Source organism: Hoplias malabaricus, unplaced genomic scaffold (genome assembly GCF_029633855.1).
Source record: "Hoplias malabaricus isolate fHopMal1 unplaced genomic scaffold, fHopMal1.hap1 scaffold_69, whole genome shotgun sequence".
NCBI lineage: Eukaryota > Metazoa > Chordata > Actinopteri > Characiformes > Erythrinidae > Hoplias > Hoplias malabaricus.
This window is the reverse complement of record NW_027100977.1, coordinates 31199-46176: the sequence shown is the minus strand read 5'-3', so window position 1 is coordinate 46176 and position 14978 is coordinate 31199. Positions and strand designations below refer to the sequence as shown.

At 40.8% G+C, this 14978-nt stretch overlaps 23 non-coding genes and 22 pseudogenes across 23 annotated transcripts; all 45 read left to right on the top strand.

The window, feature by feature from the left end:
* Positions 1-76: 76 nt before the first annotated feature.
* Positions 77-195, top strand: LOC136683102 (5S ribosomal RNA; annotated as a pseudogene).
* Positions 196-417: 222 nt separating this feature from the next.
* On the top strand, positions 418-536 carry LOC136683235 (5S ribosomal RNA). Its single transcript, XR_010798818.1, has one exon. It is a non-coding gene; the product is annotated as a 5S ribosomal RNA (ribosomal RNA).
* A 222-nt stretch (positions 537-758) lies between these two features.
* Positions 759-877, top strand: LOC136683004 (5S ribosomal RNA; annotated as a pseudogene).
* Positions 878-1079: 202 nt separating this feature from the next.
* On the top strand, positions 1080-1198 carry LOC136683234 (5S ribosomal RNA). Its single transcript, XR_010798817.1, has one exon. It is a non-coding gene; the product is annotated as a 5S ribosomal RNA (ribosomal RNA).
* A 220-nt stretch (positions 1199-1418) lies between these two features.
* Positions 1419-1537, top strand: LOC136683233 (5S ribosomal RNA). Its single transcript, XR_010798816.1, has one exon. It is a non-coding gene; the product is annotated as a 5S ribosomal RNA (ribosomal RNA).
* Positions 1538-1739: 202 nt separating this feature from the next.
* LOC136683101 (5S ribosomal RNA) lies at positions 1740-1858 on the top strand (annotated as a pseudogene).
* A 222-nt stretch (positions 1859-2080) lies between these two features.
* LOC136683232 (5S ribosomal RNA) lies at positions 2081-2199 on the top strand. Its single transcript, XR_010798815.1, has one exon. It is a non-coding gene; the product is annotated as a 5S ribosomal RNA (ribosomal RNA).
* A 221-nt stretch (positions 2200-2420) lies between these two features.
* Positions 2421-2539, top strand: LOC136683231 (5S ribosomal RNA). The gene has a single exon (XR_010798814.1). It is a non-coding gene; the product is annotated as a 5S ribosomal RNA (ribosomal RNA).
* A 220-nt stretch (positions 2540-2759) lies between these two features.
* LOC136683230 (5S ribosomal RNA) lies at positions 2760-2878 on the top strand. Its single transcript, XR_010798813.1, has one exon. It is a non-coding gene; the product is annotated as a 5S ribosomal RNA (ribosomal RNA).
* Positions 2879-3080: 202 nt separating this feature from the next.
* LOC136683100 (5S ribosomal RNA) lies at positions 3081-3199 on the top strand (annotated as a pseudogene).
* Positions 3200-3421: 222 nt separating this feature from the next.
* On the top strand, positions 3422-3540 carry LOC136683229 (5S ribosomal RNA). Its single transcript, XR_010798812.1, has one exon. It is a non-coding gene; the product is annotated as a 5S ribosomal RNA (ribosomal RNA).
* A 221-nt stretch (positions 3541-3761) lies between these two features.
* LOC136683002 (5S ribosomal RNA) lies at positions 3762-3880 on the top strand (annotated as a pseudogene).
* Positions 3881-4082: 202 nt separating this feature from the next.
* LOC136683228 (5S ribosomal RNA) lies at positions 4083-4201 on the top strand. Its single transcript, XR_010798811.1, has one exon. It is a non-coding gene; the product is annotated as a 5S ribosomal RNA (ribosomal RNA).
* A 220-nt stretch (positions 4202-4421) lies between these two features.
* LOC136683227 (5S ribosomal RNA) lies at positions 4422-4540 on the top strand. Its single transcript, XR_010798810.1, has one exon. It is a non-coding gene; the product is annotated as a 5S ribosomal RNA (ribosomal RNA).
* Positions 4541-4742: 202 nt separating this feature from the next.
* Positions 4743-4861, top strand: LOC136683072 (5S ribosomal RNA; annotated as a pseudogene).
* A 202-nt stretch (positions 4862-5063) lies between these two features.
* Positions 5064-5182, top strand: LOC136683226 (5S ribosomal RNA). Its single transcript, XR_010798809.1, has one exon. It is a non-coding gene; the product is annotated as a 5S ribosomal RNA (ribosomal RNA).
* Positions 5183-5403: 221 nt separating this feature from the next.
* On the top strand, positions 5404-5522 carry LOC136683000 (5S ribosomal RNA; annotated as a pseudogene).
* Positions 5523-5723: 201 nt separating this feature from the next.
* LOC136683224 (5S ribosomal RNA) lies at positions 5724-5842 on the top strand. Its single transcript, XR_010798807.1, has one exon. It is a non-coding gene; the product is annotated as a 5S ribosomal RNA (ribosomal RNA).
* A 220-nt stretch (positions 5843-6062) lies between these two features.
* On the top strand, positions 6063-6181 carry LOC136683222 (5S ribosomal RNA). Its single transcript, XR_010798806.1, has one exon. It is a non-coding gene; the product is annotated as a 5S ribosomal RNA (ribosomal RNA).
* Positions 6182-6383: 202 nt separating this feature from the next.
* LOC136683071 (5S ribosomal RNA) lies at positions 6384-6502 on the top strand (annotated as a pseudogene).
* Positions 6503-6704: 202 nt separating this feature from the next.
* On the top strand, positions 6705-6823 carry LOC136683221 (5S ribosomal RNA). Its single transcript, XR_010798805.1, has one exon. It is a non-coding gene; the product is annotated as a 5S ribosomal RNA (ribosomal RNA).
* A 222-nt stretch (positions 6824-7045) lies between these two features.
* On the top strand, positions 7046-7164 carry LOC136683220 (5S ribosomal RNA). Its single transcript, XR_010798804.1, has one exon. It is a non-coding gene; the product is annotated as a 5S ribosomal RNA (ribosomal RNA).
* A 222-nt stretch (positions 7165-7386) lies between these two features.
* Positions 7387-7505, top strand: LOC136682999 (5S ribosomal RNA; annotated as a pseudogene).
* A 220-nt stretch (positions 7506-7725) lies between these two features.
* Positions 7726-7844, top strand: LOC136683219 (5S ribosomal RNA). Its single transcript, XR_010798803.1, has one exon. It is a non-coding gene; the product is annotated as a 5S ribosomal RNA (ribosomal RNA).
* Positions 7845-8046: 202 nt separating this feature from the next.
* Positions 8047-8165, top strand: LOC136683099 (5S ribosomal RNA; annotated as a pseudogene).
* A 222-nt stretch (positions 8166-8387) lies between these two features.
* Positions 8388-8506, top strand: LOC136682998 (5S ribosomal RNA; annotated as a pseudogene).
* Positions 8507-8726: 220 nt separating this feature from the next.
* Positions 8727-8845, top strand: LOC136683218 (5S ribosomal RNA). Its single transcript, XR_010798802.1, has one exon. It is a non-coding gene; the product is annotated as a 5S ribosomal RNA (ribosomal RNA).
* A 202-nt stretch (positions 8846-9047) lies between these two features.
* LOC136683098 (5S ribosomal RNA) lies at positions 9048-9166 on the top strand (annotated as a pseudogene).
* A 222-nt stretch (positions 9167-9388) lies between these two features.
* Positions 9389-9507, top strand: LOC136683216 (5S ribosomal RNA). Its single transcript, XR_010798801.1, has one exon. It is a non-coding gene; the product is annotated as a 5S ribosomal RNA (ribosomal RNA).
* A 222-nt stretch (positions 9508-9729) lies between these two features.
* Positions 9730-9848, top strand: LOC136682997 (5S ribosomal RNA; annotated as a pseudogene).
* A 202-nt stretch (positions 9849-10050) lies between these two features.
* On the top strand, positions 10051-10169 carry LOC136682996 (5S ribosomal RNA; annotated as a pseudogene).
* Positions 10170-10389: 220 nt separating this feature from the next.
* LOC136683215 (5S ribosomal RNA) lies at positions 10390-10508 on the top strand. The gene has a single exon (XR_010798800.1). It is a non-coding gene; the product is annotated as a 5S ribosomal RNA (ribosomal RNA).
* Positions 10509-10710: 202 nt separating this feature from the next.
* LOC136683095 (5S ribosomal RNA) lies at positions 10711-10829 on the top strand (annotated as a pseudogene).
* A 222-nt stretch (positions 10830-11051) lies between these two features.
* Positions 11052-11170, top strand: LOC136683214 (5S ribosomal RNA). The gene has a single exon (XR_010798799.1). It is a non-coding gene; the product is annotated as a 5S ribosomal RNA (ribosomal RNA).
* Positions 11171-11392: 222 nt separating this feature from the next.
* On the top strand, positions 11393-11511 carry LOC136682995 (5S ribosomal RNA; annotated as a pseudogene).
* A 202-nt stretch (positions 11512-11713) lies between these two features.
* Positions 11714-11832, top strand: LOC136683094 (5S ribosomal RNA; annotated as a pseudogene).
* A 222-nt stretch (positions 11833-12054) lies between these two features.
* On the top strand, positions 12055-12173 carry LOC136683213 (5S ribosomal RNA). Its single transcript, XR_010798798.1, has one exon. It is a non-coding gene; the product is annotated as a 5S ribosomal RNA (ribosomal RNA).
* Positions 12174-12395: 222 nt separating this feature from the next.
* Positions 12396-12514, top strand: LOC136682994 (5S ribosomal RNA; annotated as a pseudogene).
* Positions 12515-12716: 202 nt separating this feature from the next.
* On the top strand, positions 12717-12835 carry LOC136683093 (5S ribosomal RNA; annotated as a pseudogene).
* A 222-nt stretch (positions 12836-13057) lies between these two features.
* LOC136683211 (5S ribosomal RNA) lies at positions 13058-13176 on the top strand. Its single transcript, XR_010798796.1, has one exon. It is a non-coding gene; the product is annotated as a 5S ribosomal RNA (ribosomal RNA).
* A 222-nt stretch (positions 13177-13398) lies between these two features.
* On the top strand, positions 13399-13517 carry LOC136682993 (5S ribosomal RNA; annotated as a pseudogene).
* Positions 13518-13719: 202 nt separating this feature from the next.
* LOC136683210 (5S ribosomal RNA) lies at positions 13720-13838 on the top strand. Its single transcript, XR_010798795.1, has one exon. It is a non-coding gene; the product is annotated as a 5S ribosomal RNA (ribosomal RNA).
* Positions 13839-14059: 221 nt separating this feature from the next.
* LOC136682992 (5S ribosomal RNA) lies at positions 14060-14178 on the top strand (annotated as a pseudogene).
* Positions 14179-14380: 202 nt separating this feature from the next.
* LOC136683092 (5S ribosomal RNA) lies at positions 14381-14499 on the top strand (annotated as a pseudogene).
* A 222-nt stretch (positions 14500-14721) lies between these two features.
* Positions 14722-14840, top strand: LOC136683209 (5S ribosomal RNA). Its single transcript, XR_010798794.1, has one exon. It is a non-coding gene; the product is annotated as a 5S ribosomal RNA (ribosomal RNA).
* Positions 14841-14978: the final 138 nt, after the last annotated feature.

Below are 14978 nucleotides of genomic sequence, written 5' to 3'. Positions count from 1 at the left end.
GTTTACAGGCAGCTCTAAAACAAGTATTACTCTTAGAAGATTATATAGAAATAGTCTTCTACAGCCAGCAGTGATCGCTTACGGCCATACCACTCCTTGAAAGCCCGATCTCGTCTGATCTCGGAAGCGAAGAAGAGTTGGGCCTCGTTAGTACTTGGATGGGAGACTGCCTGGGAATACTAGGTGCTGTAAGCTTTTTAGCTTAAGCTTCTATTATAAAGGCAGTAACCACAGTCATTTAAACACAAGAGAAGAAGAAAACTTAAGAAAAAAAAAACAACAACAAAAAAAAACGAACTGGAAAGCCAATCATTTTTATTTGAGGTGTCAGGTGGTCTACCGTTTACAGGCAGCTCTAAAACAAGTATTACTCTTAGAAGAGTATATAGAAATAGTCTTCTACAGCCCGCAGTGATCGCTTACGGCCATACCACTCCTTGAAAGCCCGATCTCGTCTGATCTCGGAAGCGAAGAAGAGTTGGGCCTAGTTAGTACTTGGATGGGAGACTGCCTGGGAATACTAGGTGCTGTAAGCTTTTTAGCTTAAGCTTCTATTATAAAGGCAGTAACCACAGTCATTTAAACACAAGAGAAGAAGAAAACTTAAGAAAAAAAAAACAACAACAAAAAAAAACGAACTGGAAAGCCAATCATTTTTATTTGAGGTGTCAGGTGGTCTACCGTTTACAGGCAGCTCTAAAACAAGTATTACTCTTAGAAGAGTATATAGAAATAGTCTTCTACAGCCCGCAGTGATCGCTTACGGCCATACCACTCCTTGAAAGCCCGATCTCGTCTGATCTCGGAAGCGAAGAAGAGTTGGGCCTAGTTAGTACTTGGATGGGAGACTGCCTGGGAATACTAGGTTCTGTAAGCTTTTTAGCTTAAGCTTCTATTATAAAGGCAGTAACCACAGTCATTTAAACACAAGAGAAGAAGAAACTTAAAAAAAAAACGAACTGGAAAGCCAATCATTTTCATTTGAGGTGTCAGGTGGTCTACCGTTTACAGGCAGCTCTAAAACAAGTATTACTCTTAGAAGAGTATATAGAAATAGTCTTCTACAGCCCGCAGTGATCGCTTACGGCCATACCACTCCTTGAAAGCCCGATCTCGTCTGATCTCGGAAGCGAAGAAGAGTTGGGCCTAGTTAGTACTTGGATGGGAGACTGCCTGGGAATACTAGGTGCTGTAAGCTCTTTAGCTTAAGCTTCTATTATAAAGGCAGTAACCACAGTCATGTAAACACAAGAGAAGAAGAAAACTTAAGAAAAAAAAAACAACAGCAAAAAAACGAACTGGAAAGCCAATCATTTTCATTTGAGGTGTCAGGTGGTCTACCGTTTACAGGCAGCTCTAAAACAAGTATTACTCTTAGAAGAGTATTTAGAAATAGTCTTCTACAGCCCGCAGTGATTGCTTACGGCCATACCACTCCTTGAAAGCCCGATCTCGTCTGATCTCGGAAGCGAAGAAGAGTTGGGCCTAGTTAGTACTTGGATGGGAGACTGCCTGGGAATACTAGGTGCTGTAAGCTTTTTAGCTTAAGCTTCTATTATAAAGGCAGTAACCACAGTCATTTAAACACAAGAGAAGAAGAAACTTAAAAAAAAAACGAACTGGAAAGCCAATCATTTTTATTTGAGGTGTCAGGTGGTCTACCGTTTACAGGCAGCTCTAAAACAAGTATTACTCTTAGAAGATTATATAGAAATAGTCTTCTACAGCCAGCAGTGATCGCTTACGGCCATACCACTCCTTGAAAGCCCGATCTCGTCTGATCTCGGAAGCGAAGAAGAGTTGGGCCTCGTTAGTACTTGGATGGGAGACTGCCTGGGAATACTAGGTGCTGTAAGCTTTTTAGCTTAAGCTTCTATTATAAAGGCAGTAACCACAGTCATTTAAACACAAGAGAAGAAGAAAACTTAAGAAAAAAAAAACAACAACAAAAAAAAACGAACTGGAAAGCCAATCATTTTTATTTGAGGTGTCAGGTGGTCTACCGTTTACAGGCAGCTCTAAAACAAGTATTACTCTTAGAAGAGTATATAGAAATAGTCTTCTACAGCCCGCAGTGATCGCTTACGGCCATACCACTCCTTGAAAGCCCGATCTCGTCTGATCTCGGAAGCGAAGAAGAGTTGGGCCTAGTTAGTACTTGGATGGGAGACTGCCTGGGAATACTAGGTGCTGTAAGCTTTTTAGCTTAAGCTTCTATTATAAAGGCAGTAACCACAGTCATGTAAACACAAGAGAAGAAGAAAACTTAAGAAAAAAAAAACAACAACAAAAAAAACGAACTGGAAAGCCAATCATTTTCATTTGAGGTGTCAGGTGGTCTACCGTTTACAGGCAGCTCTAAAACAAGTATTACTCTTAGAAGAGTATATAGAAATAGTCTTCTACAGCCCGCAGTGATCGCTTACGGCCATACCACTCCTTGAAAGCCCGATCTCGTCTGATCTCGGAAGCGAAGAAGAGTTGGGCCTAGTTAGTACTTGGATGGGAGACTGCCTGGGAATACTAGGTGCTGTAAGCTCTTTAGCTTAAGCTTCTATTATAAAGGCAGTAACCACAGTCATGTAAACACAAGAGAAGAAGAAAACTTAAGAAAAAAAAAACAACAGCAAAAAAACGAACTGGAAAGCCAATCATTTTCATTTGAGGTGTCAGGTGGTCTACCGTTTACAGGCAGCTCTAAAACAAGTATTACTCTTAGAAGAGTATTTAGAAATAGTCTTCTACAGCCCGCAGTGATTGCTTACGGCCATACCACTCCTTGAAAGCCCGATCTCGTCTGATCTCGGAAGCGAAGAAGAGTTGGGCCTAGTTAGTACTTGGATGGGAGACTGCCTGGGAATACTAGGTGCTGTAAGCTTTTTAGCTTAAGCTTCTATTATAAAGGCAGTAACCACAGTCATTTAAACACAAGAGAAGAAGAAACTTAAAAAAAAAACGAACTGGAAAGCCAATCATTTTTATTTGAGGTGTCAGGTGGTCTACCGTTTACAGGCAGCTCTAAAACAAGTATTACTCTTAGAAGATTATATAGAAATAGTCTTCTACAGCCAGCAGTGATCGCTTACGGCCATACCACTCCTTGAAAGCCCGATCTCGTCTGATCTCGGAAGCGAAGAAGAGTTGGGCCTCGTTAGTACTTGGATGGGAGACTGCCTGGGAATACTAGGTGCTGTAAGCTTTTTAGCTTAAGCTTCTATTATAAAGGCAGTAACCACAGTCATTTAAACACAAGAGAAGAAGAAAACTTAAGAAAAAAAAAACAACAACAAAAAAAAACGAACTGGAAAGCCAATCATTTTTATTTGAGGTGTCAGGTGGTCTACCGTTTACAGGCAGCTCTAAAACAAGTATTACTCTTAGAAGAGTATATAGAAATAGTCTTCTACAGCCCGCAGTGATCGCTTACGGCCATACCACTCCTTGAAAGCCCGATCTCGTCTGATCTCGGAAGCGAAGAAGAGTTGGGCCTAGTTAGTACTTGGATGGGAGACTGCCTGGGAATACTAGGTGCTGTAAGCTTTTTAGCTTAAGCTTCTATTATAAAGGCAGTAACCACAGTCATGTAAACACAAGAGAAGAAGAAAACTTAAGAAAAAAAAAACAACAACAAAAAAAACGAACTGGAAAGCCAATCATTTTCATTTGAGGTGTCAGGTGGTCTACCGTTTACAGGCAGCTCTAAAACAAGTATTACTCTTAGAAGAGTATATAGAAATAGTCTTCTACAGCCCGCAGTGATCGCTTACGGCCATACCACTCCTTGAAAGCCCGATCTCGTCTGATCTCGGAAGCGAAGAAGAGTTGGGCCTAGTTAGTACTTGGATGGGAGACTGCCTGGGAATACTAGGTTCTGTAAGCTTTTTAGCTTAAGCTTCTATTATAAAGGCAGTAACCACAGTCATTTAAACACAAGAGAAGAAGAAACTTAAAAAAAAAACGAACTGGAAAGCCAATCATTTTCATTTGAGGTGTCAGGTGGTCTACCGTTTACAGGCAGCTCTAAAACAAGTATTACTCTTAGAAGAGTATATAGAAATAGTCTTCTACAGCCCGCAGTGATCGCTTACGGCCATACCACTCCTTGAAAGCCCGATCTCGTCTGATCTCGGAAGCGAAGAAGAGTTGGGCCTAGTTAGTACTTGGATGGGAGACTGCCTGGGAATACTAGGTGCTGTAAGCTCTTTAGCTTAAGCTTCTATTATAAAGGCAGTAACCACAGTCATGTAAACACAAGAGAAGAAGAAAACTTAAGAAAAAAAAAACAACAGCAAAAAAACGAACTGGAAAGCCAATCATTTTCATTTGAGGTGTCAGGTGGTCTACCGTTTACAGGCAGCTCTAAAACAAGTATTACTCTTAGAAGAGTATTTAGAAATAGTCTTCTACAGCCCGCAGTGATTGCTTACGGCCATACCACTCCTTGAAAGCCCGATCTCGTCTGATCTCGGAAGCGAAGAAGAGTTGGGCCTAGTTAGTACTTGGATGGGAGACTGCCTGGGAATACTAGGTGCTGTAAGCTTTTTAGCTTAAGCTTCTATTATAAAGGCAGTAACCACAGTCATTTAAACACAAGAGAAGAAGAAACTTAAAAAAAAAACGAACTGGAAAGCCAATCATTTTTATTTGAGGTGTCAGGTGGTCTACCGTTTACAGGCAGCTCTAAAACAAGTATTACTCTTAGAAGATTATATAGAAATAGTCTTCTACAGCCAGCAGTGATCGCTTACGGCCATACCACTCCTTGAAAGCCCGATCTCGTCTGATCTCGGAAGCGAAGAAGAGTTGGGCCTCGTTAGTACTTGGATGGGAGACTTCCTGGGAATACTAGGTGCTGTAAGCTTTTTAGCTTAAGCTTCTATTATAAAGGCAGTAACCACAGTCATTTAAACACAAGAGAAGAAGAAACTTAAAAAAAAAACGAACTGGAAAGCCAATCATTTTTATTTGAGGTGTCAGGTGGTCTACCGTTTACAGGCAGCTCTAAAACAAGTATTACTCTTAGAAGAGTATATAGAAATAGTCTTCTACAGCCCGCAGTGATCGCTTACGGCCATACCACTCCTTGAAAGCCCGATCTCGTCTGATCTCGGAAGCGAAGAAGAGTTGGGCCTAGTTAGTACTTGGATGGGAGACTGCCTGGGAATACTAGGTGCTGTAAGCTTTTTAGCTTAAGCTTCTATTATAAAGGCAGTAACCACAGTCATGTAAACACAAGAGAAGAAGAAAACTTAAGAAAAAAAAAACAACAACAAAAAAAACGAACTGGAAAGCCAATCATTTTCATTTGAGGTGTCAGGTGGTCTACCGTTTACAGGCAGCTCTAAAACAAGTATTACTCTTAGAAGAGTATATAGAAATAGTCTTCTACAGCCCGCAGTGATCGCTTACGGCCATACCACTCCTTGAAAGCCCGATCTCGTCTGATCTCGGAAGCGAAGAAGAGTTGGGCCTAGTTAGTACTTGGATGGGAGACTGCCTGGGAATACTAGGTTCTGTAAGCTTTTTAGCTTAAGCTTCTATTATAAAGGCAGTAACCACAGTCATTTAAACACAAGAGAAGAAGAAACTTAAAAAAAAACGAACTGGAAAGCCAATCATTTTCATTTGAGGTGTCAGGTGGTCTACCGTTTACAGGCAGCTCTAAAACAAGTATTACTCTTAGAAGAGTATATAGAAATAGTCTTCTACAGCCCGCAGTGATCGCTTACGGCCATACCACTCCTTGAAAGCCCGATCTCGTCTGATCTCGGAAGCGAAGAAGAGTTGGGCCTAGTTAGTACTTGGATGGGAGACTGCCTGGGAATACTAGGTGCTGTAAGCTCTTTAGCTTAAGCTTCTATTATAAAGGCAGTAACCACAGTCATGTAAACACAAGAGAAGAAGAAAACTTAAGAAAAAAAAAACAACAGCAAAAAAACGAACTGGAAAGCCAATCATTTTCATTTGAGGTGTCAGGTGGTCTACCGTTTACAGGCAGCTCTAAAACAAGTATTACTCTTAGAAGAGTATTTAGAAATAGTCTTCTACAGCCCGCAGTGATTGCTTACGGCCATACCACTCCTTGAAAGCCCGATCTCGTCTGATCTCGGAAGCGAAGAAGAGTTGGGCCTAGTTAGTACTTGGATGGGAGACTGCCTGGGAATACTAGGTGCTGTAAGCTTTTTAGCTTAAGCTTCTATTATAAAGGCAGTAACCACAGTCATTTAAACACAAGAGAAGAAGAAACTTAAAAAAAAAACGAACTGGAAAGCCAATCATTTTTATTTGAGGTGTCAGGTGGTCTACCGTTTACAGGCAGCTCTAAAACAAGTATTACTCTTAGAAGATTATATAGAAATAGTCTTCTACAGCCAGCAGTGATCGCTTACGGCCATACCACTCCTTGAAAGCCCGATCTCGTCTGATCTCGGAAGCGAAGAAGAGTTGGGCCTCGTTAGTACTTGGATGGGAGACTTCCTGGGAATACTAGGTGCTGTAAGCTTTTTAGCTTAAGCTTCTATTATAAAGGCAGTAACCACAGTCATTTAAACACAAGAGAAGAAGAAACTTAAAAAAAAAACGAACTGGAAAGCCAATCATTTTTATTTGAGGTGTCAGGTGGTCTACCGTTTACAGGCAGCTCTAAAACAAGTATTGCTCTTAGAAGAGTATATAGAAATAGTCTTCTACAGCCAGCAGTGATCGCTTACGGCCATACCACTCCTTGAAAGCCCGATCTCGTCTGATCTCGGAAGCGAAGAAGAGTTGGGCCTAGTTAGTACTTGGATGGGAGACTGCCTGGGAATACTAGGTGCTGTAAGCTTTTTAGCTTAAGCTTCTATTATAAAGGCAGTAACCACAGTCATGTAAACACAAGAGAAGAAGAAAACTTAAGAAAAAAAAAACAACAACAAAAAAAAACGAACTGGAAAGCCAATCATTTTCATTTGAGGTGTCAGGTGGTCTACCGTTTACAGGCAGCTCTAAAACAAGTATTACTCTTAGAAGAGTATTTAGAAATAGTCTTCTACAGCCCGCAGTGATTGCTTACGGCCATACCACTCCTTGAAAGCCCGATCTCGTCTGATCTCGGAAGCGAAGAAGAGTTGGGCCTAGTTAGTACTTGGATGGGAGACTGCCTGGGAATACTAGGTGCTGTAAGCTTTTTAGCTTAAGCTTCTATTATAAAGGCAGTAACCACAGTCATTTAAACACAAGAGAAGAAGAAAACTTAAGAAAAAAAAAACAACAACAAAAAAAAACGAACTGGAAAGCCAATCATTTTTATTTGAGGTGTCAGGTGGTCTACCGTTTACAGGCAGCTCTAAAACAAGTATTACTCTTAGAAGAGTATATAGAAATAGTCTTCTACAGCCCGCAGTGATCGCTTACGGCCATACCACTCCTTGAAAGCCCGATCTCGTCTGATCTCGGAAGCGAAGAAGAGTTGGGCCTAGTTAGTACTTGGATGGGAGACTGCCTGGGAATACTAGGTTCTGTAAGCTTTTTAGCTTAAGCTTCTATTATAAAGGCAGTAACCACAGTCATGTAAACACAAGAGAAGAAGAAAACTTAAGAAAAAAAAAACAACAGCAAAAAAACGAACTGGAAAGCCAATCATTTTCATTTGAGGTGTCAGGTGGTCTACCGTTTACAGGCAGCTCTAAAACAAGTATTACTCTAAGAAGAGTATTTAGAAATAGTCTTCTACAGCCCGCAGTGATTGCTTACGGCCATACCACTCCTTGAAAGCCCGATCTCGTCTGATCTCGGAAGCGAAGAAGAGTTGGGCCTAGTTAGTACTTGGATGGGAGACTGCCTGGGAATACTAGGTGCTGTAAGCTTTTTAGCTTAAGCTTCTATTATAAAGGCAGTAACCACAGTCATTTAAACACAAGAGAAGAAGAAACTTAAAAAAAAAACGAACTGGAAAGCCAATCATTTTTATTTGAGGTGTCAGGTGGTCTACCGTTTACAGGCAGCTCTAAAACAAGTATTACTCTTAGAAGATTATATAGAAATAGTCTTCTACAGCCAGCAGTGATCGCTTACGGCCATACCACTCCTTGAAAGCCCGATCTCGTCTGATCTCGGAAGCGAAGAAGAGTTGGGCCTCGTTAGTACTTGGATGGGAGACTGCCTGGGAATACTAGGTGCTGTAAGCTTTTTAGCTTAAGCTTCTATTATAAAGGCAGTAACCACAGTCATTTAAACACAAGAGAAGAAGAAAACTTAAGAAAAAAAAAACAACAACAAAAAAAAACGAACTGGAAAGCCAATCATTTTTATTTGAGGTGTCAGGTGGTCTACCGTTTACAGGCAGCTCTAAAACAAGTATTACTCTTAGAAGAGTATATAGAAATAGTCTTCTACAGCCCGCAGTGATCGCTTACGGCCATACCACTCCTTGAAAGCCCGATCTCGTCTGATCTCGGAAGCGAAGAAGAGTTGGGCCTAGTTAGTACTTGGATGGGAGACTGCCTGGGAATACTAGGTTCTGTAAGCTTTTTAGCTTAAGCTTCTATTATAAAGGCAGTAACCACAGTCATGTAAACACAAGAGAAGAAGAAAACTTAAGAAAAAAAAAACAACAGCAAAAAAACGAACTGGAAAGCCAATCATTTTCATTTGAGGTGTCAGGTGGTCTACCGTTTACAGGCAGCTCTAAAACAAGTATTACTCTTAGAAGAGTATTTAGAAATAGTCTTCTACAGCCCGCAGTGATTGCTTACGGCCATACCACTCCTTGAAAGCCCGATCTCGTCTGATCTCGGAAGCGAAGAAGAGTTGGGCCTAGTTAGTACTTGGATGGGAGACTGCCTGGGAATACTAGGTGCTGTAAGCTTTTTAGCTTAAGCTTCTATTATAAAGGCAGTAACCACAGTCATTTAAACACAAGAGAAGAAGAAACTTAAAAAAAAAACGAACTGGAAAGCCAATCATTTTTATTTGAGGTGTCAGGTGGTCTACCGTTTACAGGCAGCTCTAAAACAAGTATTACTCTTAGAAGATTATATAGAAATAGTCTTCTACAGCCAGCAGTGATCGCTTACGGCCATACCACTCCTTGAAAGCCCGATCTCGTCTGATCTCGGAAGCGAAGAAGAGTTGGGCCTCGTTAGTACTTGGATGGGAGACTGCCTGGGAATACTAGGTGCTGTAAGCTTTTTAGCTTAAGCTTCTATTATAAAGGCAGTAACCACAGTCATTTAAACACAAGAGAAGAAGAAAACTTAAAAAAAAAAAACAACAAAACAAAAAAAACGAACTGGAAAGCCAATCATTTTTATTTGAGGTGTCAGGTGGTCTACCGTTTACAGGCAGCTCTAAAACAAGTATTACTCTTAGAAGAGTATATAGAAATAGTCTTCTACAGCCCGCAGTGATCGCTTACGGCCATACCACTCCTTGAAAGCCCGATCTCGTCTGATCTCGGAAGCGAAGAAGAGTTGGGCCTAGTTAGTACTTGGATGGGAGACTGCCTGGGAATACTAGGTGCTGTAAGCTTTTTAGCTTAAGCTTCTATTATAAAGGCAGTAACCACAGTCATTTAAACACAAGAGAAGAAGAAAACTTAAGAAAAAAAAAACAACAACAAAAAAAAACGAACTGGAAAGCCAATCATTTTTATTTGAGGTGTCAGGTGGTCTACCGTTTACAGGCAGCTCTAAAACAAGTATTACTCTTAGAAGAGTATATAGAAATAGTCTTCTACAGCCCGCAGTGATCGCTTACGGCCATACCACTCCTTGAAAGCCCGATCTCGTCTGATCTCGGAAGCGAAGAAGAGTTGGGCCTAGTTAGTACTTGGATGGGAGACTGCCTGGGAATACTAGGTTCTGTAAGCTTTTTAGCTTAAGCTTCTATTATAAAGGCAGTAACCACAGTCATTTAAACACAAGAGAAGAAGAAACTTAAAAAAAAAACGAACTGGAAAGCCAATCATTTTCATTTGAGGTGTCAGGTGGTCTACCGTTTACAGGCAGCTCTAAAACAAGTATTACTCTTAGAAGAGTATATAGAAATAGTCTTCTACAGCCCGCAGTGATCGCTTACGGCCATACCACTCCTTGAAAGCCCGATCTCGTCTGATCTCGGAAGCGAAGAAGAGTTGGGCCTAGTTAGTACTTGGATGGGAGACTGCCTGGGAATACTAGGTTCTGTAAGCTTTTTAGCTTAAGCTTCTATTATAAAGGCAGTAACCACAGTCATGTAAACACAAGAGAAGAAGAAAACTTAAGAAAAAAAAAACAACAGCAAAAAAACGAACTGGAAAGCCAATCATTTTCATTTGAGGTGTCAGGTGGTCTACCGTTTACAGGCAGCTCTAAAACAAGTATTACTCTTAGAAGAGTATTTAGAAATAGTCTTCTACAGCCCGCAGTGATTGCTTACGGCCATACCACTCCTTGAAAGCCCGATCTCGTCTGATCTCGGAAGCGAAGAAGAGTTGGGCCTAGTTAGTACTTGGATGGGAGACTGCCTGGGAATACTAGGTGCTGTAAGCTTTTTAGCTTAAGCTTCTATTATAAAGGCAGTAACCACAGTCATTTAAACACAAGAGAAGAAGAAACTTAAAAAAAAAACGAACTGGAAAGCCAATCATTTTTATTTGAGGTGTCAGGTGGTCTACCGTTTACAGGCAGCTCTAAAACAAGTATTACTCTTAGAAGATTATATAGAAATAGTCTTCTACAGCCAGCAGTGATCGCTTACGGCCATACCACTCCTTGAAAGCCCGATCTCGTCTGATCTCGGAAGCGAAGAAGAGTTGGGCCTCGTTAGTACTTGGATGGGAGACTGCCTGGGAATACTAGGTGCTGTAAGCTTTTTAGCTTAAGCTTCTATTATAAAGGCAGTAACCACAGTCATTTAAACACAAGAGAAGAAGAAAACTTAAAAAAAAAAAACAACAAAACAAAAAAAACGAACTGGAAAGCCAATCATTTTTATTTGAGGTGTCAGGTGGTCTACCGTTTACAGGCAGCTCTAAAACAAGTATTACTCTTAGAAGAGTATATAGAAATAGTCTTCTACAGCCCGCAGTGATCGCTTACGGCCATACCACTCCTTGAAAGCCCGATCTCGTCTGATCTCGGAAGCGAAGAAGAGTTGGGCCTAGTTAGTACTTGGATGGGAGACTGCCTGGGAATACTAGGTGCTGTAAGCTTTTTAGCTTAAGCTTCTATTATAAAGGCAGTAACCACAGTCATTTAAACACAAGAGAAGAAGAAAACTTAAGAAAAAAAAAACAACAACAAAAAAAAACGAACTGGAAAGCCAATCATTTTTATTTGAGGTGTCAGGTGGTCTACCGTTTACAGGCAGCTCTAAAACAAGTATTACTCTTAGAAGAGTATATAGAAATAGTCTTCTACAGCCCGCAGTGATCGCTTACGGCCATACCACTCCTTGAAAGCCCGATCTCGTCTGATCTCGGAAGCGAAGAAGAGTTGGGCCTAGTTAGTACTTGGATGGGAGACTGCCTGGGAATACTAGGTTCTGTAAGCTTTTTAGCTTAAGCTTCTATTATAAAGGCAGTAACCACAGTCATTTAAACACAAGAGAAGAAGAAACTTAAAAAAAAAACGAACTGGAAAGCCAATCATTTTCATTTGAGGTGTCAGGTGGTCTACCGTTTACAGGCAGCTCTAAAACAAGTATTACTCTTAGAAGAGTATATAGAAATAGTCTTCTACAGCCCGCAGTGATCGCTTACGGCCATACCACTCCTTGAAAGCCCGATCTCGTCTGATCTCGGAAGCGAAGAAGAGTTGGGCCTCGTTAGTACTTGGATGGGAGACTGCCTGGGAATACTAGGTGCTGTAAGCTTTTTAGCTTAAGCTTCTATTATAAAGGCAGTAACCACAGTCATTTAAACACAAGAGAAGAAGAAAACTTAAGAAAAAAAAAACAACAACAAAAAAAAACGAACTGGAAAGCCAATCATTTTTATTTGAGGTGTCAGGTGGTCTACCGTTTACAGGCAGCTCTAAAACAAGTATTACTCTTAGAAGAGTATATAGAAATAGTCTTCTACAGCCCGCAGTGATCGCTTACGGCCATACCACTCCTTGAAAGCCCGATCTCGTCTGATCTCGGAAGCGAAGAAGAGTTGGGCCTAGTTAGTACTTGGATGGGAGACTGCCTGGGAATACTAGGTGCTGTAAGCTTTTTAGCTTAAGCTTCTATTATAAAGGCAGTAACCACAGTCATTTAAACACAAGAGAAGAAGAAAACTTAAGAAAAAAAAAACAACAACAAAAAAAAACGAACTGGAAAGCCAATCATTTTTATTTGAGGTGTCAGGTGGTCTACCGTTTACAGGCAGCTCTAAAACAAGTATTACTCTTAGAAGAGTATATAGAAATAGTCTTCTACAGCCCGCAGTGATCGCTTACGGCCATACCACTCCTTGAAAGCCCGATCTCGTCTGATCTCGGAAGCGAAGAAGAGTTGGGCCTAGTTAGTACTTGGATGGGAGACTGCCTGGGAATACTAGGTTCTGTAAGCTTTTTAGCTTAAGCTTCTATTATAAAGGCAGTAACCACAGTCATTTAAACACAAGAGAAGAAGAAACTTAAAAAAAAAACGAACTGGAAAGCCAATCATTTTCATTTGAGGTGTCAGGTGGTCTACCGTTTACAGGCAGCTCTAAAACAAGTATTACTCTTAGAAGAGTATATAGAAATAGTCTTCTACAGCCCGCAGTGATCGCTTACGGCCATACCACTCCTTGAAAGCCCGATCTCGTCTGATCTCGGAAGCGAAGAAGAGTTGGGCCTCGTTAGTACTTGGATGGGAGACTGCCTGGGAATACTAGGTGCTGTAAGCTTTTTAGCTTAAGCTTCTATTATAAAGGCAGTAACCACAGTCATTTAAACACAAGAGAAGAAGAAAACTTAAGAAAAAAAAAACAACAACAAAAAAAAACGAACTGGAAAGCCAATCATTTTTATTTGAGGTGTCAGGTGGTCTACCGTTTACAGGCAGCTCTAAAACAAGTATTACTCTTAGAAGAGTATATAGAAATAGTCTTCTACAGCCCGCAGTGATCGCTTACGGCCATACCACTCCTTGAAAGCCCGATCTCGTCTGATCTCGGAAGCGAAGAAGAGTTGGGCCTAGTTAGTACTTGGATGGGAGACTGCCTGGGAATACTAGGTGCTGTAAGCTTTTTAGCTTAAGCTTCTATTATAAAGGCAGTAACCACAGTCATTTAAACACAAGAGAAGAAGAAAACTTAAGAAAAAAAAAACAACAACAAAAAAAAACGAACTGGAAAGCCAATCATTTTTATTTGAGGTGTCAGGTGGTCTACCGTTTACAGGCAGCTCTAAAACAAGTATTACTCTTAGAAGAGTATATAGAAATAGTCTTCTACAGCCCGCAGTGATCGCTTACGGCCATACCACTCCTTGAAAGCCCGATCTCGTCTGATCTCGGAAGCGAAGAAGAGTTGGGCCTAGTTAGTACTTGGATGGGAGACTGCCTGGGAATACTAGGTTCTGTAAGCTTTTTAGCTTAAGCTTCTATTATAAAGGCAGTAACCACAGTCATTTAAACACAAGAGAAGAAGAAACTTAAAAAAAAAACGAACTGGAAAGCCAATCATTTTCATTTGAGGTGTCAGGTGGTCTACCGTTTACAGGCAGCTCTAAAACAAGTATTACTCTTAGAAGAGTATATAGAAATAGTCTTCTACAGCCCGCAGTGATCGCTTACGGCCATACCACTCCTTGAAAGCCCGATCTCGTCTGATCTCGGAAGCGAAGAAGAGTTGGGCCTAGTTAGTACTTGGATGGGAGACTGCCTGGGAATACTAGGTGCTGTAAGCTCTTTAGCTTAAGCTTCTATTATAAAGGCAGTAACCACAGTCATGTAAACACAAGAGAAGAAGAAAACTTAAGAAAAAAAAAACAACAGCAAAAAAAACGAACTGGAAAGCCAATCATTTTCATTTGAGGTGTCAGGTGGTCTACCGTTTACAGGCAGCTCTAAAACAAGTATTACTCTTAGAAGAGTATATAGAAATAGTCTTCTACAGCCCGCAGTGATCGCTTACGGCCATACCACTCCTTGAAAGCCCGATCTCGTCTGATCTCGGAAGCGAAGAAGAGTTGGGCCTAGTTAGTACTTGGATGGGAGACTGCCTGGGAATACTAGGTTCTGTAAGCTTTTTAGCTTAAGCTTCTATTATAAAGGCAGTAACCACAGTCATTTAAACACAAGAGAAGAAGAAACTTAAAAAAAAAACGAACTGGAAAGCCAATCATTTTCATTTGAGGTGTCAGGTGGTCTACCGTTTACAGGCAGCTCTAAAACAAGTATTACTCTTAGAAGAGTATATAGAAATAGTCTTCTACAGCCCGCAGTGATCGCTTACGGCCATACCACTCCTTGAAAGCCCGATCTCGTCTGATCTCGGAAGCGAAGAAGAGTTGGGCCTCGTTAGTACTTGGATGGGAGACTGCCTGGGAATACTAGGTGCTGTAAGCTTTTTAGCTTAAGCTTCTATTATAAAGGCAGTAACCACAGTCATTTAAACACAAGAGAAGAAGAAAACTTAAGAAAAAAAAAACAACAACAAAAAAAAACGAACTGGAAAGCCAATCATTTTTATTTGAGGTGTCAGGTGGTCTACCGTTTACAGGCAGCTCTAAAACAAGTATTACTCTTAGAAGAGTATATAGAAATAGTCTTCTACAGCCCGCAGTGATCGCTTACGGCCATACCACTCCTTGAAAGCCCGATCTCGTCTGATCTCGGAAGCGAAGAAGAGTTGGGCCTAGTTAGTACTTGGATGGGAGACTGCCTGGGAATACTAGGTGCTGTAAGCTTTTTAGCTTAAGCTTCTATTATAAAGGCAGTAACCACAGTCATTTAAACACAAGAGAAGAAGAAAACTTAAGAAAAAAAAAACAACAACAAAAAAAAACGAACTGGAAAGCCAATCATTTTTATTTGAGGTGTCAGGT